Genomic DNA, 23,660 nt, shown 5'->3' with positions numbered 1-23,660 from the left:
AACATCCCCATCTATGTGGAAACCATACCACAGTCCTTTCCACCCATCTCAAGCACACCTGAATCTGATGACAAAGACTCCCTTATCAGGAACCTGGCCACAGAACTCAAGAAGTTGACTAGCCGAGTTCAGGGTGTTGAAGGAAGTAAGGGAATCGAGGGATTGAAATACGAAGACCTCTGCATACAACCAGATGTCGAACTGCCCGAGGGGTACAAACCTCCTAAGTTTGAAATGTTTGATGGTACAGGGGATCCTAGAGTCCATTTAAGGACATACCGCGACAAGCTGGTCGGAGTAGGGAAGGACGAAAAGATTTGCATGAAGCTTTTTATGAGAAGTCTGAAAGGAGATGCTCTGTCTTGGTACATTAGCAAAGACCCGAAGAAGTGGTCGAATTGGGTAAGTATGTCGTCCGATTTCATGGACAGGTTCATGTTCAACACGGAGAATGCGCCAGATGTGTTCTACATCTAGAACCTAAAAAAGAAACCTACGAAGACTTTCCGCGAGTATGCCACTCGTTGGAGATCAGAAGCTACTAAGGTCAAACCGGCTTTATAAGAAGAACAAATGAAAAGGTTTTTCGTCCAAGCTCAAGACCCAAAGTACTATGAAAGGTTGATGCTGATTGAAAGCTAGAAATTTTCTGACATCATCAAGCTGGGGGAGAGGATCGAGGAAGGTATCAAAAGTGGCATGGTCACAAACCTTGAAGCTTTGTAGGCTACCAACAAGGCTCTACAGTCTGGTGGTACATCCAAGAAGAGGGACGTAAGCGCCGTGATGGTTGCATAGAGAACTAAATCCACTATCAAATACCAAGACTACCCGATGCCTCCACTCACATATCAACCTACCCCAAATTACCAAGCACCCTCGCCCTCTTACCAAGCTCCACCACCTACTTACCAATCACCTCTACTACCCATATATCAACCTACTCCACCCAGATACTCCCAACCCGCACATGTCTACCAAGCCTACAACACCCAACAAGCCCACTATCAATCACCTCCCCTTCGCCAAAACTTGCCTAGACCCTGACCAAATTTTGACCGCAGACCTCCCAAATAGTAGACCGCCATTGCCGAACCAATTGACCAGCTGTATAAAAGGCTCAAAGCTACTGGTTATGTCACCCCTATCCCTACCATAACCCCCTAAAACCCCTCCCAATGGGTCAACCCAAACAAAATTTGTGCATACCATTCCGGCATGAAAGGGCATACCATTGATGAGTGTCGCTCTCTGAAGGATAAGATCCAAGCTTTGATTGACAACAAGATCATCGTGGCAAAAGAGCCTACTCCAAATGTCCATAGAAACCCTCTACCAGACCACAAGGGTGGAGGCATTCAATGATTGAGATAGAGAATGATTGGGACCCCAAAGGATCGATTGGATTAGTCACAGAAGGTGACGAGCCAAAGAAATCAACAGTCACCCTTAACCCGATTGTGGTCTAGATTCAGCCTTCTGGGGACGCCGAGGTGAATATGTCTGTACCACTTGAGTTTGAAGCACCACCCCCTACAAAGACGCCAACACCAATCGAGGTCGAGTTTGGGTCCCCAAAGGCACCTGCGCCATTTGAGGTTGCTGTGTTACCTTCCAAAGCAAGGGTGCCCATTCCGGTAGCAATGATAGCCATAACACCATTCTACACAAAGGCCATACCATGGGATTACACAGCCGATGCAAGAAGGAAAGGGAAAACCAAGTTCGGAGAAGCAGTTGTGGCACAGGGTATGACAAGGACCGGCAGGGTTTATACTCCAGAACACTTGGCTGAGTTTAGTAAGCAGGTATCTGGACAGCCAGCCATCACTGAAGCTGGGTCTGACGACCTCTAGAGGAAGATACAGGCCAAAGAGTATTTAGTCATTGATCAGTTGAACAAAACGCCAGCCCAGATCTCTATATTAGCTCTGCTACAAAGCTCTGACGCACATAAGAATGCCTTATTGAAGGTGCTGAGTGAGGCATATGTACCAAGTAACATCACTGGAGGAGAAATGGCAAATATGGTGGGACAGGTATTGGAGAGTCACAAAATCACTTTTCATAAAGATAAGTTGCCACCAAAAGGGCTGAGCCACAATAAGGCGTTGCACATCACCGTGCAATGCGAGGATTATTTTATCACTAGGGTCCTGATTGATGGAGGGACCAGCCTTAACATTTGTCCACTGGTAACACTCAGAATATTAGGGAAAGGGCTGCATAAGATCAAAGACGCGACCATTAACGTCAAAGCCTTCGACAGTTCCTAAAGGTCCACTATTGGAGAAATCAGCCTATGTTTACAGATGGGGCCTACTTGGTTTGATGTCGACTTTCAAGTAATAGACGTGCCGACATCTTACAACTTGCTCTTGGGATGACCATGGATTCATGCTGTTGGAGCTGTAGCATCAACCCTATATCAGGCAGTGAAATTTGAGTGGAATCACCAAGAGGTGATCATCCACGGCGACGGTAGCAATCCTATATACAGTCGCCAGACCATCCAAGCGATCGGAGGAAGAAGGAAGATAAGCGGATAAACCTATCACCACATCGAGCGAGTCAACGTCGTTGACAAGGATAAATGGTGGGACAACAAAATCGAAAGCATATTGAACCGGTGTGGATATGAGCCAAGTAAGGGACTTGGCAAGAACCTCTAAGGAATCGCTAAGCCTGTCAAGATGAAGAAACATGGTACCACATTCGGTTTGGGATACGAGTACACCTAGAAAGAGTTCAATGAATGGTCATCGCCATGGTGCAGGACTTATTATCCACTAGAGCATCCGATACCTTGCTTAGAGCAGATTTACCAGCCATCATATGTTATATATGGGTCAAAAGAAGAGGAAGCACTGGCAGCGATGAGGGATTTGTTTTTGGAAGAGTATGCATGGATTGCTGTGTCATTTTCGAGGAGGAGGGGGAGGAAGTCCCTTCCATACAAGCCGTGAGCCGAGGAGTGTGCCTCAACAATTGGTCCATTAGAACCATCAGAGCCCGAAAAGCCTCGGGGTAGCAAGGCTAAACAAGTATCATGCACTATTTTTCATTTTTTACTAGTTGACTTTCCTTTTGCCTTTTAATTTCGCAATAAGATCTTCAATGTTCAAAATAGTTATAGAATTTTTCAAAGCATTTTGATTTTTCGTATGAATCTTACTCTTATTACTTTCTCTTATTTACTTTATTTACAGTATTACTATTACTTATCTTGATGAACCAACGACTATGACATATAACGAGACAACGCGACAAACAGACTCAGAGAAAGATGATATACTAAAAGAGGTTGTTAAAGAAGTTGAGGATTTTGAGAACAGACCTAAGTCCAACCTGGACGAGACCGAGATTGTTAACCTGGGAGATGTAGAAAATGTCAAAGAAACTCAGATCAGCGTTCATTTGTCACCGGCAGAAAAGGAAGAATACACAGAATTTCTGAAGGAATATGAGGACATATTCGCCTGGTCGTATGACGACATGACTGGTTTGAGTACATCTATTCTGGCGCACAAGCTGCCAACTGATCCGACATGCCCACTGGTAAAGTAGAATCTCAGGAAGTTCAAGCCTGACATGAGTTTGAAAATCAAGGAAGAAGTCACCAAGCAAGTCAAAGCTAAGGTTCTTAGAGTAGTAGAGTATCCAACATGGTTAGCCAACATCGTGCCAGTACCAAAGAAGGACAGGAAGGTCAGAGTCTGTGTCGACTACTGGGACCTCAACCAGGCCAGTCCCAAATACGACTTCCACTTGCCAAACATACACACTCTAATTGACAACTGTGCAAAGCACGGGCTGTAGTCGTTTGTTGATTGTTTTGCTCGGTATCATCAGATCTGGATGGATGAAGAAGATGCTGAGAAAACGACCTTCATTACGCCGTGGGGAATGTATTGTTACAAGATGATGCCGTTTGGGTTAAAATAATGCTGGGGCCACCTACATGAGGGCCATGATTACCATTTTCCATGATATGATACACAAGGAGATCGAGGTATATGTAGATGACATCATCATCAAGCCCAAGAAAGCCACTGATCACATGGAAGATTTGAGGAAGTTCTTCAATAGACTAAGAAGGTACAACTTGAAGCTGAATCCCACAAAATGTGCATTCGGGGTTCCTGCCGGAAAACTACTTGGGTTTATTGTGAGTCGCCGAGGAATAGAACTAGATCCATCAAAGGTCAAAGCCATTCAAGAGTTGCCACCGCCAAAGAACAAGAAGGATGTAATGAGTATCTTGGGAAGACTTAACTACATCAGCCGGTTCATAGCACAATCTACTGTCGTTTGTGAGCCAATCTTTAAGATGTTGCAGAAATGGACAGAGAAGTTTGGCCAAAGCTGATCAATTCAGACGCAGTCAAGCGATACTATGTGTAACCTTTATGCTTTCTTTTATGTTGTAATTTGAACTACGCCTGACCTAATTCCCATTTAAGAGGGGATACGTAGGCAGCCCTATGGGTTCGGTCACAATTCAATAAAATTTCCATTTCCCCGCTATTGGAAACTGGGGCAGAATTTTGAGGAGGACCCTCAAAATTTCAAAGTCAATTCTAGCCATTTATCATTAACAGCTGTCAGGAGCAGCATCCTAGTAAACTGGGGTAGAATTTTGAGGAGGACCCTCAAAATTCCGGAGCAAGCAAAGTTGTAATGTCTTGAACCACGTCACAGTCGTCGGTTCATCTAAAGAAAATTATTCTTAATTATGCACTTATATTATGCTTTTACTAAATCATGCATGTTCATTACTAAAATTGCCTTGTTTAGCAATGCTACCCCAATGATACGTACAGTATCACCAGATCAAAGCCGAGCAGGTCTAGCAAAGCTAGCAGGGATACGAACTAACTTTTCCCCCTTTACAAACTCACAATTTTTCTTTGGATACAGACACTTGAGTTGCAAAATCATCAAATGTACTATACGCTCACTCACAAAGTTCAGGAATACAACTCTCCAAACCGGTGCACTTGCTCGCAACTGCTATCCGCACAACAATGTCCCCAGTAGGCACAATATCCCCAGTAATCACGATACCGCAATCCGCTATCAGCTAAGAAAACTCTATTGTCATTTGTCATTTTTACTTCCTGCATAAGGCTACCATTCTGCCTTCCGAGGTTAGGCTCTACCTCCACCTGCATTTCTTGCATTGCATAAGGCTACCATTCTGCCTTCCGAGACTAAGCTCTGTCTCCACCTGCATTTCTTGCGTTGCATAAGGCTACCATTCTGCCTTCCGAGACTAAGCTCTGTCTCCATCTGCATTTCTTGCATTGCATAAGGCTACCATTCTGCCTTTCAGGACTAAGCTCTGTCTCCACCTGCATTTCTTGCATTGTATAAGGCTACCACTCCGCTTTTCAGCACTAAGCCCTGTCTCCACCTGCATGGCTGGAATATCGCCACTTTATTTATGCCTCGTGTGGCTGAAATATAGCCACTTTATTTATGTCTCGCATGGCTGAAAGATTGCCACCTTCATCTACATCTTGCACAGCTGAAATATTGCCACTTTTATTTTTCTTGCATGGCTGAAATATCGCCACTTTCTATCTACATCTTGCATCGGCTAAAATACAGCCACCTCGTTTACATTTTTGCATGGCTGAAATATCGCCACTTTCTATTTACATCTTGCATCGGCTGAAATACCACCACCTCATTTACATTTTTGCATTGGCTGAAAGATCGCCTCATTCTACATCTCATGGGCTGAAATATCGCCAAATTGTCCGAAGGCATCATTGTTTGGAGGCACCATTTTTATAGCCCGAGAACGCCATGCCATGGCCTGAGGACCCCATTTTATCTTTTGCATATCATTATTCAAAGGCATCATAGCTCGGAGGCATCATCCTCATAGCCCGAGAGCATCATTTCATATCATGCGAATCCTTTATTATACGCTTCATGGCCCAGGATGTCATGGTCTAATGACGTCATCTTAACCGTCCAAAGACAACATTCATGGTCCAAAGGGAACTTGCATCACGTTTAAAATTATGCACAATATATGTTCGTATTGCTCATTTGCAGGTAAACCGGCTAGCAATGGCCGTCTCAGCAGGAGCGATCCCGCTCTAGTTCCCACAGCTCTACTAGACTATAACCATCCACCCCAACCCGAATATCTCGTCCGTTCTTGAAAAAATCTCCGCCAGCATATTCCGCCGATGGTTCCTGAACTACATATGAACTGATTCCTGTAAGACCAGGGATATGTAGGCAACTCAGGAACCAGAGCATGGTCAAATTCTTCAAGTCGTTTCGTTCGGTCAAAATTGGCCATCATATCTTTACCCGACCACTCTTTCATCCTTCCCGGGTAAAGATGGGCAGTTGTTGATACCCAGTTTTTCCCTATATATGTTTCATATATACAAAATAATTTCAAAATAACATATGTACGCATATATAAGCATGCCCAAGTGTTTTAGTATTTTTCCCAATTTTTAAAAGATTTTTAAAACCAATTTATTATCCATTTTAGCAGCACAAAATCAATAATTACTCCCAAAATCATCAATTTTGATGAATAATTTATTTTATTCCCATATTTATATCAAAATATAGTTAAGGTAATTTTTATATATTTTTACAAATTTATTTGGTATTTTTAAAGCTAAATTGCATATAATTGCAATTCTAGCCTACTTTAAGATTTAATAGCATTTTTATAATTATAAAATTGGTTCCAACATTTTTAAATCAATATTTATATATTATTAACTGATTCAGTACTTTTAATTTGTTTTCAAAATCATTTTTAGTTTTTTTGTAAAATAAAAGGGAAAAACTGACTATGTAAATTTTAGCCTCATTTCGTTTCAATTGTAGCCCCATTACATTTCAATTTTAGCCTCCAATTGACCCAATCTTAACCCCCAATTGGACCAGCCCAATTTAAATTTCAACACAACCCTTTAACCCATTTATCCAACCTGCCTAGTCTTCCTTTTAATCCAGGCCGGTTGATCGAAACGATCAACGGCCACGATCACCCCTTACCATTTTTAATCCACCGACCCTACTCTAATCCCATCATTTCCATCTCTCAGCCGCCTTTGAATACTCTCCTCTCTCAAACTCTCTCAAAGGTTCCCTGGAACCCTAGCCTCTGTCATCCTCTCCGACCATAACCTCACTGGAATCCATGGCTTCTCAGGCCATGGATGGCATGTACTCACCTCCCTCCACTCTCAAACATCTGGGGTTCGAAGCTTTCAGGTCTGACCTCAGTGGTGTCCATTCAGATACTCTCAAATCCATGGTTTTGAAGCCTCTTCGGCCTTGCTCCGGCACATCTAAAGCATTTCGAGCCTGGTTCTAACTCATCCGACTCAAGATCGGACTTTTCTTCCAAGCCTTTCTCATTTCTAGGGTTTCTATGAAACCCTAGCCATTCGAGGTTTTTATCTGGTTGTTTTCTTAAATCTATGCTATATCTGTGCTATACTGGAGTTTTAAAATGTTTTCCCCATTTTTTTCTTTCAAAATTTGTTTCTCTTCGATTTAGGGTTTCTGAAAAAATTTCGAAATGTTTCTCTGACTCTTACTCTTCTTTTCTTTGTGTGTATCTGTCTATGCTATGTTTTATGTTTTCTTTTCCTACCTAGCATGTTCTTCTCCTGTATCTTTATGTTTGCCTTATTTTGCATGTTCTTCTATTGTGCTCCGTTCTTTCTTCTACTGGTTTCTATATCATGCTTTCACATGTTTATCTTATGTGTTTGTTTACCCCTATATTCCTTTACTGTATTTTCTAATAAGCTTTAGGTCTTTAGTTGCCTTCTTCTGGACTTTGTTTGAGTTCTTTGTTAAACATGTTTCCTCTAGTGTTCTCTTAAGTGCTATACTATCTCGTTTCTCTTCTGAAACTTGTTAAGTTCCAAGCTTTCTTAAAACGTGTTCTTTATGCTTCAAATCAGCTTTCTCACTTTGTTGTTTCAAACTTGCTATTACATCTTTTTTTTTCTCATAAGTCTCTGAAAAAGACCTCTAAGCCTGTTTCCGTTATTTGTCTTCTTTTCTCTGTATCTGACTCGAGTTGAAAACCCTAGGGTTTGGGGTTTTTGGCGAGTTTCGTTCTTGTGTTTGAGACTACGGTTCTATTTTGAAACTCTAGGTTTCTCAGACTCGTTTTGAGTCTTTGTACTGAACTCGAACTTCTTTGACTCTGAACTTTTCTATGCTAGGCTTTTCTAATTAGCATGACAACTCTTTCTTGATTCACATGTCTGTGCACTTTATATATGATGAATTCTTCCTTCAAAAAAGGTTTTGCCAATTTGTGATTGATTCAGAATTCCTTTTAATAAGGATTGATTTATTGTTACTGATTTTTCTTTACTTAAACCTTTCTTCACCTTTTCTGGTTGGATTCATTCATACCAAAACTCAATTTCTGATTTTTTACTGGTTGTTGATTGATTGACTTTTCTTATTTGCATAAACCGTGTTGCTATCAAACTCTTTCCTTAAATAACTTCCGTGTATTTACCCTTCTTGTGCTACTTTGGAAAAGATCTTGATCAAACTCTTTTCTTAATTATCCTTTACCAGTTTAAAATCAGAATCCCTTAATTGAAGGGAGACCTTATGTGATTGATTTCGAAACTATTTTCTTACCTTTTCTTACTTGCTTTCTGCACTATAAAGGGCACGACCCTTCTGCACTTTTGAGGACTTCCAATTCAATACTCTTTAAGACCTTGAGTTCAACACTTACACAACACTTATTGAACACTTTCAATTTCAATACTCCTACATTCTCAATTTAACATTCTACTCTCTTCTGAAATCTTCTGGCTGTGTGTTTGCAATTTGGCTTTACTACTGCTCTTCTCTTCTTATTTCCTGAAACTATTATGTTCTAATTTAACTTTCGGCTTCATCCCTATGTGTTTGCTTTACAGTTTCAACAATCTTATCTACTTTGTTGTTTATGTTCTGTATTGAATATGTTGTTCTCTTTGCATCTGTTGCTGTGTGAATTCCCCATACCCTTATTCCCTTCTATGTGTTTGAGTAAAGGTTCAGGCATGGCAGTATCCATATTGCTGCTCATGTCTGGACCTGATCCTTTAATGGATCCTAACTCCCAAATAATGTGGCTAACAGGCTGGTTAGAGGTATGCCAGCACTCCTAATTGCTGGATATGACCACCAGCCTGCCTTGGCCTTCCCCAAAATCCCCTCTATGTACTTGCGCTTTCTCTTAGATTCTAAGTTCTGCCCCCTTCCTATGAGCCTTGCTTTGGGACCTTGAGCTCCCTCTAAACTTGGACATTTGAGGGCCGACCCTTCCACACTGCACTATAATCCAATTCTGCAATATATTTGGGTTTAAGCACTACCCGGAGTCCACTTGAGACTCTTAGGAAACTCTGACACATCCCAAATAGGAGAAAGGCTTTGGAATTTGATCTTTGGAGTTGGTTTACTTCATGCTTCAGACAGAAGTCTGAATCAGGTTATCCTTGGTTGGAATTTTAGCTTTATGATGTAATTTTTACTTTCTTTTCTTCATTCTGGGCTGTAATAATTTGTAATAACTCATGAGGGCTTATAGTGAAAAGGGAAGGGGTACTCATGTATGCATAAGGGTAGATATCATGCTCATTAGGTCTTTATTTCTGCAAATCATGGCAAGTTCTACATTTCAGCATCTTTGAAATCCTGTTTTAGGTTATGCACTTCTACATTTTCATATAAAAATCCTGTTTTAGGTTCTGCACTTCTACATTTTCATGTAGAAATCATGTCTATAAACTTCTGCACTTTTTCATCTTAGAAATCCTGCCTATAAGTTCTGCATATATATCATATCAATAGCTTTTGCATTTCTGCATCTCATATAGAGAACATGACCATAAGATTCTGCATTTTGCCTATCATATAGAAAGCATGTCTATAGAGTTTCTGAATAATGCATACGTATCCATCACTAGGCAAACGATATATAGGCTTAAATAATAAAAATCAGCATTTTAGACACCATGCCTATAGGATTTCTACATTTTCGTAAAGGTTAAAATCAGTCACACTTAGAAAGCATGCCTATAGGAATAAGCAACTAATCTGAATCCCTAAACTTGCTTATAAGTTTAAAATCAGTAATAGCATTGCTTAAACGCTTGCAGAACTTATGTTCCTGCTGTTAATAAATTTGCTTTTGAAATCAATATCTTTCTCTCGTATTTAGATATCATGCCTATAGGTTTCACCTAAGCAAGCTATAAGGTAAATTAGCTAATTGAATCAGACTCTGTTAATTCCAACCAGCAGGCAGGTCTGATTCCGGTTTCTTATCTGAAATGTTTAATAGACCAGTCTGCCTCCCTAACATTTAAGTTTAATTTAGGCCATAACCAGTATCTGCAAGACATGCTAAACAATCTGTCTTTAAGTGAGGAGGCATGTCTGAGCCTTTTAAATTGTTATGTGTTTCCCATATCTGCCTTATGTGTTTTTGTTTGTCGCTTTAGAATTTTATCCTTTTAAACCATACAAAGCCCAAAATCTCCCTTCCCTTTAGGACTAGTAGTCCCAAATGCCTCCGGGACTAATAGGATTGGGGCGGGTACTAGCATGCAATAAGTAAACGAAACCATTCTGCATTTAATACCTCAACGGGGTAGGAAACGGTAGATATAGATTTGATGATCGGTGCGCTAATACCATGTGTAACCCCTCTTCTGAGGAGTGGTTACCGGGTATTGCATTGATGTGATCCATATATTTATAAACCTAGGACCCCCTTCCCTTTACTTGTTTATTTTATTACTTTCAAAATTCCAAAACTCCTTTTTCTCAAATTTCAGCTTCCTTGTTTTTTCAAACTTTAACTTATTTGCAATCACAATGTGACAACCCCTCATATTTGAAACCCTTATTTGCTTATTTATTGTTTGTACTTATGTCACAATTGTAGCATGGCCGGGAACCACACTAGTGGATCTTGAGGGGTACCTAACACCTTCCCCTCGAGATAGTTTCTAGCCCTTACCCAAACTCTAGTTTTTCTAAACAAATTCTTCCTAGTGTCCTAATGCACTTAATCATTAGGTGACGACTCTTCAGATCAAAAAATCCAATTCCCAAAAGGGAACGAGTTGTCCTCACAAATGTCATATACCCAATTTCGTGAGAAAAGGGGGGCGCGACAGTGGCCCAATACACCAAAACTAAATCAATTTCTTTTCCATTTTCCTTTTTCTTTGTTTTCTTTTTCTTTTCTTTAATTTAAAATCCTAACTAAATTAATTAAGTTCTAAATTTAATCCTAAATTAATCTAAATTATAAAATTAAACTAATCATCTTCTTATACTATTTACCAATTAATTAATCCTAAATTAATAAAGAGGAAATTACTAATCTAATATTAGAATCTAAACTGTAAAAATGAACAATTTTTTTTAATTTTCATTTTAATAAAGCAATTAATTAACCAATTAATCCTACCTAAGATAGGAAACCTAGTCTGATGAATTTTCTCCTAGGATAGAAATCTTAGTCTGATGAATCTTTCTCCTAAGATACCAAAAAAAAGTGAAAAAAAGTGACCTAGTTTGATGAATTTCTCCTAAGATCAAAATCTTAGTCTGATAAATCTTTCTCCTAAGATAGGAAACCTAGTCTGATGAATTTTCTCCTAGGATAGAAATCTTAGTCTGATCAATCTTTCTCTTAAGATAGAAAACCTAGTATAACGAATTTTCTCCTAGGATAATTTGAAAAAGAAAAAAAGGATGTCTCGATTAAAAAAAAGGCGTTGGGGCAATTTGTTTAAAAGAATGATTTTCTCAAAAGAGAAAAAAATGTTGATTTTTCTTAAAAAAAAAGAAAAGAAAAAAAAAATCCTTCTTGGATCATTTTAGCATAGGTACACAAGTCAGTAGTCTCACTTTCCAACATAGGGTCTCACTCACTAGTTGATGCCAGTATAACCTGGTAATCTTTCCAACATAAGGTCTCCGTTCCCTAGTTGATTTTATTTAGACATAGGGTCTCCACTCCCTAGTCTGCTTTTTCCAACATAGGGTCTCCAATCCCTAGTTGATTTCATTTTAGATACAGGGTCTCCACTCCCTGTATTTCTTTTCCCAAGGATACATAATCCTAATTTTATTGCTTTCAATAAAGAAGTAGTTTAGATTTTTGTTACAAATAACTCACGAAATTTTCCTAGTGAAAACTGGGGCAGAAAATTTCGTTTGTTTGTTTGCTTTGGTGCCTGAACAGGGTTCTACTGTGAGGCACAAGGTTTGAGATGACCAAAAGAAGAAGTCTCAACCCAAATAAAAGAAAGGAAGAACAAGAAAAGAAGTTGAACTCAAAGTGCAGAAGCGGAGAAAAGATGTGGACTGCTCAAGACATGATTGAAGTCACAAGCTTTGCACGTCCCGCCTTGATCCGAGAAGTTGAAAAGGGAGAGAACCAGCACCTGGAGCTAACAAGCAGCAAGATTTAGACCAGAGTCCACATGAAGAACCAACCAAAACTCAAGATCAAGCTTCAGAAGACTCATATATAGGAATCTTTAAGTCGTAGTTGATAGTCTTAGCTAGTTTAGCTTTTGTTTTTCATTTTTGTGTAATAAGGAGCTCAGCAAGAAGAAACAACAGCACCAACAGTGAAATCACAGCTTCTCTGTAGTCCCAACTACCAAAACTTTCAGAACTACACCGACCTGATTCCTTTATAGCCAAGGATATATAGGCAACCTCCGAAGCAAGGTTCGAATTCAAAATGCTTCCAAATAGAGTTTTCAAACGGGCAAAACTCGTAGTTGCTCATTTTATTTTTGCCCGAAAACTTTTCATGTTTCCGAGCAAAGAGAGGCAGCTGTGAGCACCTAATTTTTGTCTTACATGAAAATAACTCTTAAAAATAGACCAAATTAATTTTTATTGATTTTTAGGTGTTTTTCTTTATTTAGTTGCATTTCATGTATTTTTAAAATTTTAAAACATAGAAAAAATCATAAAAATTATCATTTTAATTTCATGCCATCTTAAGTTTAATTTGCATTTAGGTATTTAATTTCATAGTTTAATTGCATTCATTAAACAAAAATCACAACAAAAAAAATTACTACAATAGGCATGTCCACATTTTAGTTTTTAGTTTTAAATTAATTAGTTTTAAATTAGTGAAATAAGTAAGATTAACTCTACGAAATAATTTAAGGTAGAGCCTAATTTTAGGATTTTATTTAGCTTGTTTAATTATTTCAATTATATTTTTGAATCAAAAGAAAAACAAAGAAAAGAAGTAGATTTGGTCTTTTAATTTCGTCTGGCCAGCTTAACTTGAAGCCCAAAAATCCCAAATAACCCAATTACCCACACTCCAGCCCAATTGTTTTGGCCCATTAACCCTTACCCTCATTAAAACCTAATCCCTAATTCCTTATAATGATTAGATCATATACACATTAAGAAGAGAACCCTTCCCCCTAGACAACAGAATAAAAACGACGCTGAAGTCCCCCCCGGTTCTGATGACATCAACTGCATGATAGGAGCTGATGAAAGAGAGGTTTCCTAACACCATATAGCCTCTGGAAGATAAGTACGAACGTCTCTGCACCGATCCGCAAGACTCTATTAGGACTGCTCATGACTTGTGAGACCTACATGAACCTAGTGCTCTGATACCATATTGTCACGACCCAATTTCCCCTATAGGCCGTAATGGCGCACAACGCTGCTGCTAGGCAAGCCAACGGTGAACCAACCATATATTTATTCTTTTTAATAATTTCAAAGTAGTTGACTTTTATTTATTAAGTAAAAAAGAAGTGAAAAATTATAGTAAAGTAAAGCGTAAACAAATGAAAGAGAAAAATATGGTGAGATGAATCCCTAAAGCCATAAAGTGTCTACTAGAATGTTCCCAAAACCCGGTGTCATAAGTGTATGAGCAACTAGTAGAATATACAAAACACCTATGCTACTATCTGAAATAAAATAGATAGGATGTAAATACGAAAGAGAGACGACAGGTGCTATATAACAAACTCAGAAAGCAGCTCACCAGTATGCCTCGGGTAATGGGAGTGCGCGCCTGAATCACTGCCAGATGCACCTACCTTAGATCCTGCACGATTAGTACAGAAGTGTAGCGTGAGTACATGAACAACATGTACCCAGTAAGTATCTAGTCTAGCCTCGAAGAAGTAGTGACGAGGGGTCAAAATCAACACTTACTATGGGCCAACAAATAAAATACAGAAATTTTAATTTGGAATATGTGAATAATAATAATAACACAATAGCAAGTATTGAATAAATGATTCTTTAACTAATAGTCTATTTAAAGATATCCAACTAACTCATACTGATCCTCACAATTTTGGGCCAATAAATAAATTATAACCTCTCAAGTAATAAATATAATATCAAGTGTCATCGGACTCCAAGCATATTCACGTACGATTTATGCTGAGGTCGTAAGGCCCGGCCCAGAATAATGTGTACACTGCCGAGGGTCGAACAACATGAACCATAGATGCATCTATTATACTACCGAGACATTCGTCCTGCTCCATAAGAAGAGAGAATAATCTATGAACATTCGATTTAAAAGCTATTACAAGACTAATACACACAGAGGCACAATCTCTATTAAAGGTCAAATAATCGCCAAAACTCAAAGTAAGTGAAATTCGGTCTTTACAAATCCTTTATCAAGTTTCAATATAATTTAGGCACTTAAATTAATAAGTAGAGTTCAAACAATACAACTATTTCATGTTTCCGGTCCTAAAACTACCCAGACTTAAGCATGATTTGTAGCTATGCACCGACTCTCATCACCTAATGCGTACATAGCCCCTATAATTAGAAGAAAATAGTAATTTAAAACACCTATGGGGTAAATTCCCTCTTGCCAGGTTAGGAAAGAGACTTACCTCATCCCAAAGCTCACTCTCTTGCCCATAAATTCACTATAAGGCCTCAACTTGGTGCCGAACAATCCGAAACTAGCCAAATATTATATAAATTAATCAATACACACACACAAGTTCATAATTTAGCTATAAGAGTAATTACCCAACCCAAATTGGAAGATTCTTAAAATTTACCCTCAAGCCCACGTGTCCGGACTCTGAAAATGTTCGAAGATAAATGTTACCCATAACCTTATGAACTCATATATATAATTTGCACCGAATTCCATTATCATTTTCATGGTTAAATCCCATTTTTCTCAAAATCTAGGTTTTTCAGCTAAACCCATAATTTCTCCAATTTATATGTTAAGAATTTACCCAAAATGCATGTATTAAACTCATATTGTTTAGAAATTACTTACCTCAAAGTACTAGGTGAAAACTTCTCTTCAAAGAGCTCTAAAATAGCCCAACAAGTGAAAGAAATTAACCAAAAAGCCTAAGTCCCGATATTTTAAAAGACACTACCCAGGCGTCCCTTCTTCCCGATCACGAAAAAGCCATCGCAATCGGGAAGGCAGTCTGCCTACGGCCTAGGAAAATAGTCATCATGAACTCGATCAACCACACGTGAACGCGAAGGCTGACAAGCCTAAGCTTCATGAATGCGAAGAAGAAAAGCTCACACCCCCAGGCCTATCTCCCTATGTGAACGCGGGCCTCCTCACGCGAATGCAGAGACCACAACTCCCAGACCTTCGCGAAAGCGGGCAAGGGATCACGAACACGTTGAGAAAATCTCAGACCCTCACCTTTTCCTTCTCCGCGAACATGACACAGCCCTCACGATCATGAATAAGGAAACTAGAACAAGCATACCAGATTTTTGGAACTTAGCTCCGAGTTGTCTGAAACTCACCTGAGCCACCCAGGGCCCTGTCCAAGTGCACCAACATGTCCATAACCATAATACGGACCCCCTAGAACTCTCGAAACATATAAAAAACATCAAAACTGAGAATCGCACCTCATAATAAAATTTGAATTAAGTTATGAATTTCAAACTTCTCAACTAGCTCTGAACGTGCCAAAACATACTTAGACTACTCGGAATGACGCCAAATTTTGTGTGCTAGTCTTAAATCACCATATAGAACTATTATCAGGATCGGAGTCCCAAAAGGACCTCAATAACACCAAAACCTCCTCCAAACCTAACTTAAAGAACTTGAAAACCTTAAATGCTCCAATATTCAATATTAAGCGTCGAAACGCTCCTGAGTCATCCGAAAACTGATCCAAACATACGCCCAAGTCCAAAATCATCATACGAACCTATTGGGACTGTAAAATCCTGGTTCCAATGTCATTTACTTAAAACGTTGACTCAAGTCAAACTTAACCATTATTAAGCCACTATTAAGGAACTAAGTGTTCCGATTTCAACCCGAACCCTTTCAAACCCGAACTAACAATCCCCACAAGTCATAATACAGTAAAATTACATATGATGAGTCTTAAATTAGGAAAACAGATGACTAGAAAGCAAAACAACCGGTCGGGTCATTACAAGGAAACTTCTATTGCTTCATCTCCCATCGTTTAATTGATATTATGCTAAGTATCTTTCCATTGATCTCTTATAGATGGTGAGAATGCGCATGGTGGATGTACCTGGCGGTAGAAAAGCTATTCCCCCTAATGCTAGAGGGTGAGGTAGAGGCCAGGGAGGGCTCCAGCTCCTGTTAGAGGATGAGGACGTCCTAGAGTTGCTCCCATTGTACCACTAGTGGATCTAGTGGAGGATCCTATTATTGGGGAGCCTGTAGCTAAGCCATCCCCAGCAGATTTCGTGACTGCACTGGGATTCTAGGAGGTCATGGAGTGTATGCTACGATTCATGTACTCTATGATACAGGTTGGTTTACCAATGAACCCTTCCATATATCAGGCGTGATGGGGGACATAGACCCCTATCGCTCGGGATCTAGGGCACACTGCTACCATTTATTAGACCTAGGTGCAATACCTGCTGGCCGGGCCTAGCCAGTTGCAGTGGCTTTGCCAGAGTCTGTACTAGTCGCGACCATTGGTCAGCAAAATCAGCTTGGCAGATGGACCAGACTTCTCCCCCTAACGTTTGGGATGAGCAGTCAGAGTACCCCTAGGATTTCATTGATCGGTACAAGGATAGGCTACGGAACATGGGGATATTGGAGTCCAAATGGGTGGACTTCACCACCTTTCAACTTTAGGGCAAGGCCCACAGATAGTGGCAGGCTTACCTTCTTATTAGGCCAACAGGTTCAACTCCCTTGAGTTGCGATCAGTTTACCCATCTGCTCTTGGAGAATTGCATATCACCCTCGAAGAGAGATGAGCTTTGGGGTCAGTTTGAGTGACACCATCAGGGTCATAAGTCAGTGATCGACTATGATACAAAATTCACTTACTTGTCTCGCCATGTAGCTATAATACTCCCCAAAGACGCAGAGTGGGTGTAGAGGTTCATTGCAAGTCTCCACCGTGAGATTCAGGTTTCTATGGCCCGTGAAGTAGAGATGCATACTCCCTTTCATCAGGTTGTGGATATAGCTCGGAGGATCGAGCGCACTTGTATCCGTAGAGAAGAGCTTGCGATAAGGGACAAGAACCCCTGGCAGTTTAGAGCATTCAGTGGCGGCTCACTTGGGGGTAGAGGTCAGTTCATGAGGGGAAGTCTATAAGGCCCATGCAGTCAGAACCACCGCCTGCTCGAAATGCTCCAGCATGACCCTATTTCAGTGCCATTATAGAGAGTGCCTGCCGTCTTCCAGCTACTCAAGCTTCTTCCAATAGGTATTCAGGCCATCAGGGTCAGATTTCAAGTAAGCAGCCCAATACTCCGAGGGTTATTTCGAGTGCAGGGATCTTTGCCCCGTGAAGAAGTTTTGTCCCATACTTTGGGGCAAGGCCGAGTAGTAGGACCATCGGCCCATGATTGCCGCACCATCTACCACATTGCTCGGCCAGCCTACCATATGCGGAGGGAAGGTGGGTATGAGTCTCTCTAGAGGTGGAGGCCAGTTAGGTGGCGCTCCAGCTAGATTCTATGTTATCCCCTCTAGGCCGGAGGCAATTTACTCTGAAGCAGAGATCACATGTACTACTTAAATGTTGAAAAGTGGTAATTCATAGAATTTAAGGGTCCACAAAACTATATAGAGAACCAGGTTCTCTATTAGTTCCATAGAACACACGCACACTACAGTAAGTAAATAACACAAAGAAGTTTTACGTGGAAAACTCCCAGTTCGTGGGATTAAAAACCATGACCTACCCTTGTAGGATTTCAACTTCACTACTAAGAAAACTTTAGATTACAACCTATTGTAACCTAAGAATTAACTTCTTAATCCATCACTAACTTGTAATAACTCTGTTGCATACCACTTTGTAAAAGCTCTATTACAAAGACTTTACAACATCACTAACTCTAGCCAAGACGCAAACACAAGGGTTTATGATTTACAAAGATTTACTATGAAACGCTCCTAACTAAGCTAAATAGGAATTACAAGTAAAGAACTTCAACAAAGGTACAATACAACTAAGGACAAATAATAACTCAATATAGGGAGCTGGTCTGTTACTATGTTGTTCTTTGTTCTTGATACCCTAGACAGTCTTGTAAGATGATAGATGACTTGAGAGAATGCTTGATCAATTCTTCAATGTGCAAGTGTTTTGTTTTACCTTTGCTTGATGTTATTAATTCATTTGTGACATCACTTGAATGATGTAAGCAAGGTAGGTAAAGGACATTCCATATAAAGTTGACTATTGTACTGTTTTTGCACTGTTGCGTGTGCAGGCAGCAACTTTACAGCTGGAGCATTTGACTTGTCTAGTCACCATGGGAACTAGCACCTATCTGTTCCCTCCGTTTTTCCTTTGTCTCTAAAAAAGTGAACCATGTCCCTAACTAGAACCTTGTTGATCTTATGATCTTGAGAATGTGTAACATATTCCTTATCTGGTTCTTGACAGTATGTTTGTTAGATCATCAAAACATAATAAGGATGTATATATAAAATATCAATTTCCCCCTTTTTGATGATGAAAAACTTATAATTCAAGTTCTCCCTAAGAACCAGAATGACATTCATATTTCCTATATTCCCTCTGAATCTGTTCCCCATCCTGCTCCCCCTAAATTATTTTTCCCCCTTTTGGCATCATCAAAAGATTATTAGCATGCCTTAAGAAAAAAAAGAAGTCTAGCTTGAGTTAACTAAAGCCACTTATGTGCACACAATATGACTAAAAACAGAACAAAAAAGCATGGTATACACAATAGAAGGGGAAATTTAAACAATTTGGAGTATAAGACATGAGAGTAGTTTCAGTGTTGCTAACAACCATCTACAATTCAAAACAGAAAAAAAAGTAGCAGCCACAACATCATCAAAAACTTAACACAAGAAACAAACATTTAAAACTTGACAATGGAGGGGACACTTTTCAGGGAGCATTGGAAGGAGAGGTCTTAGAGGAAAAGGCAAGGGTTTTGAGGACTAAATCCATTCGTGCATCCGCCGACATTTTCTCATTGAGCAGTTTCTCCTTCAGGTCTCAAGTTGTTTCTTGAGCTCAACGTTCTCCTTGGTCAAATGAGCAACCTTTGTGCTTTGGGAGCCACTAGAACAAGGTGCCTCTTGATGCTGACTTAGCTGACCCTCAAGAATAACATTCCTTGCTTTCAACTGCCTTATCTCAGCAGTGGCACTATTTTGAGCGTTGATCAACTGAGAGATGGTGGAAGTGCTTCCAACTCCACCAACCTTGTCAATGCACTCACATTCTTCGAGAGTGGTCTTGGAGAAGGTTTTCTTACGAGTGCCCACTTTTGCTTGTCCCAAGGGAACTTTGAAGTACTCAAACACCTTAGTTAGAAGGAACACATAAGGCAGCCCATGATTACCATCCTTGAACTCTGCCACTTTCTGCATGTGCTATATCATGATGCCAGGCATGTTGATGGTTGTGTAGTTATCCAGTGCTTCCATGAGGACCAGTCTGCACGAGAAGTAATGGATCTTCTTTCATCATGGGGGAGCAAGACCTTTTTCACCATGTAAAACAACAATTGGTACACTGGAAGGAGGGCCTTCTTCTGTACCCGTTCCCTTTCCTGAAATACTTTATCCTTCAGATAACATTTCTGAAGTTCGAAGTGCAGGTTCCCTGAACAGTAGAAAAACCGTTAGCAGGTACACCTAGAATAGACCCCAGCATTGTAGTATCCATCACAAAGTCCACCTTATTCACCATCATTCAGATATGGTCATCCTCAACTTTGAAGAAGTCAGCATAGAAGTTACGCACTTACTCCTCATATACATTGGGAGCATTTCCTCTGAACAAGTGTGTCCACTATTGAAACTCATAAATTTCAACCAATTGTCGCATTCTAGCCTCCTCCAAAATGCCAGGGCCAAATGTGCGGCCCCGTAGCACCTTTTGATTCTTTAATTTCTCTTTCCTAGCACTCTAGAGATCACCAACTTTGACCTTCTTGGAGGAACCAGGTTCCTCATCAGATAAACTTTTCCTTTTACAGATTTGCGAACACTTTTTCCATTATTAACAGACTTCACAGACTCTGGCTTCTTGGATAAGTTTTTACCTAATTCTTCCACCACCTTTCACCCGTGATAACATCATAAAACTTGTTCAAACTCTCAGAATTCACAGAAGATCCCTTTTAAGCCTTGGGGAAAGTGTGCTTATATGAGTGCTTGTGAGTCAAGGAACTAGGTTCATCATCCATTTTGTCATCCACAGTGACAACATGCACTACCTTCTCATTCACAGACTTCCCATCTTTCACCAATTTCCTCCTCCTTTGATTGTCTTGGCTTTTTTTAAGAATAGACTCAAGAGCCTCTTTCTTTTATAACCTTGTAGTAGGTCTTTTAGGAGTTGATTCTTGAGTAACAACTGGTCTATGCCTAGCCAAGCTAACAATCATCATATCATCAAAATTTGCTTCATTGTCCCTATTTTCTTCTCCAGATGCAGATCTCATCTTAGGCACAACCATAGATAGGGGATCAACATAGAAATGAGGAGAGGGAGCAGGGTCAGTACTGACCTAGGGTTCTTGAGAGGTCCCCTGAGTTGGATCCTCCGAGGAGGGATCAGGTCCTTTAGTAGGTTCCCTAGTAGAACTGTCCAGTGCCAATGGTTCAACAGGCACATGCTCTCTATTCTCCACCAAGGTTTTAGTTTCTTGCTTTTGAGGCTCAAACACATTCTCACTTTCCTTAATAAAACCCCCTTGAACAGCTATAAACAACATGTTTTCTATTGCTTTTTTTGTAAGCATATGGAAAATGCAGTATAAGGAGGAGCGTTACATGTCGACTAATGAATAGGGACTGACATTGCTGAGTCAGCATTGACAAGACCAGCAGCTTGGCCTGTATTAGAGCCTTCTTCCACATGACAACTGGAGATCTCTTGATTTCCCTCTTCTTCAATTATATCCTTTTCACCCATTTTTTCCAGTAAAGCAGGAGGAGAGTTCCTAGGCACGAACTTCATAGGAGTTGAAGTTTTGCGACTCCAATGAGAACCAGTACTTGATTGGGTAGGAGAGAAACAGAGGGAGGTGGTGATTCTGCCTTAGGGTTTAGGCTGGTTGTGGTGGTGAGTGGGGGATTCTGTGATCAACGATTTGATAGGTGAAGACTTATTGGGGGTGATACTTGGAATATTTGGGGTTTCCTATTGTTCAGACATGGTGGGAAGCGGTGAGTTGGAGAAGGAGAGAATAGTGGTTTGAAGAGAGAAAAAGGGAATTTTGAACTTTTGATGTGAATAGTGGTGATAGTGATTGTGAAGGGATGTATTTAAGAGAGATAAGGGACTAGTTAAGAAAATGAGGCTGTTTTAGAAGTCGGGTCACTTCCTAATGGGTGAGAATCTTGAGTTCAAAGGACAAAAAGAAAAGAAAATGACAATATAATGACGTGGCACTTATTTAAACTGTTTAAAATTATGCGTGAGAGAACGAAGAAACTACTAACCTGTGTCAGGAGAACCATGTTCCCTGAGGAATTTTGCAAGTGTAAGCTTTACCCTATAGACCAACATGTATTGCATTAGATGCTTATTTGTTCTATAATCATCATGTGTGTCTATCTGCAACAGTATAAAGATGAGTTAGACTTTGCCAGAAAACACTCTTTAGTTAATTTTACCTGAACATTTCTTTCATAGCCAATCATTGGGGGACCGGGTTCTCAGTTGGGTTATATGAACCCAGTGCCAGGCGATTTCTTTCAAAATGTTCTCTGCTCAAGGATTTGGTGAATATGTCTGCGATATGATCTTCTGTGATGCAGAATTTCATACAGATGAGTCCTTTCTCAACATTGTCTATGATGAAATGGTGACGCACATCAATGTGCTTGGTTCTCTTATGTTGGACTAGATTCTTTGCCATGTTGAGTGCACTGGTATTGTCATATAGTAAGGGCTCGCACTTAGAGAACACACCAAAATCTTCTAGCTATTGCGTAATCCATAAAAGTTGAGCACAACAAGATGCTGCAACTACATATTCAACTTCTACAGTAGAGAGGGGCACTAAGTTTTGTTTTCTTGTACCCCATAAAATCAGACATGAACCTATAAAATGTGCCACGTTGGAAGTGGTTTTCCTGTCCACCAGATAGCCGGCATAGTCAGCATCTGCGTACCTAACTAGATAAAAATTCTCTCCTGATGGATAGTAGAAAACCAGGTCATGTGTTCCTTTGAGATATCTCAATATTCTCTTAGCAGCTTTCAGATGAGATTCATTTGGATTGGATTGAAACCTGGCACAAGGACCCACACTGAAAACAATATCTGGTCTGCTTGCTGTGAGGTACAGAAGTGACCCTATGATACCTCTATACATGGTCTGATTTACAGAGGAACCAGGTTCATCCATGTCTAGACGAGTGGTTGTGGCGATAGGAGTGTCAATGATTTTTTATGTTTCCATGTCAAATCTCTTCAGCAGCTCTTTGATGTACTTCCGCTGACTTATCATTGTCCCCTTTTGAGACTTCTTCACTTGTATACCCAAGAAGAAATTCAGTTTTCCCATCATGCTTATTTCAAACTCACTTTCCATTAGTTTTGCAAATTCTTCACATAGGGAGTCAACTGTTGCTCCAAAAATAATATCATCAACATAGACTTGCACAATGAGCAGGTTCCTTCCTCGTTTCTTCAAAAAAAGAGTGTTGTCGATTTTCCCTCTTGTAAAGCCATTTTCTAGAAAGAATTTTGACAACCTTTCATACCAAGCATGGGGAGCCTGCTCTAGCCCTTACAAAGCCTTGTCGAGTTTAAAAACGTGCTCAGGATGCTCAAGATGCTCATGATTCTTTAATCTAGGAAGCTGCTTGACGAATACTTATTCTTTTAGAAAGCCATTCAGAAATACGCTTTTGACATCTATTTGTAACAATGTGAATTCCATTTGTGATGCAAAGGCAATAAGATTTATGATAGCTTCTATTCGAGATACTGGAGAAAAAGTATCATCATAGTCAATCCCTACTTCCTGATTGTAGCCTTGAACAACAAGTCTTGCCTTGTTTCTTATTGTGTTTCCATACTCATCAAGTTTGTTCCTGAATACCCATCTAGTTCCTATAACTGTTCAATCTGTAGGTCGAGGAACAA

This window comes from Nicotiana sylvestris, chromosome 1, assembly GCF_000393655.2.
Source record: "Nicotiana sylvestris chromosome 1, ASM39365v2, whole genome shotgun sequence".
Taxonomy (NCBI): domain Eukaryota; kingdom Viridiplantae; phylum Streptophyta; class Magnoliopsida; order Solanales; family Solanaceae; genus Nicotiana; species Nicotiana sylvestris.
The sequence above is the reverse complement of the archived record's forward strand: the minus strand, read 5'-3'. Positions refer to the sequence as shown.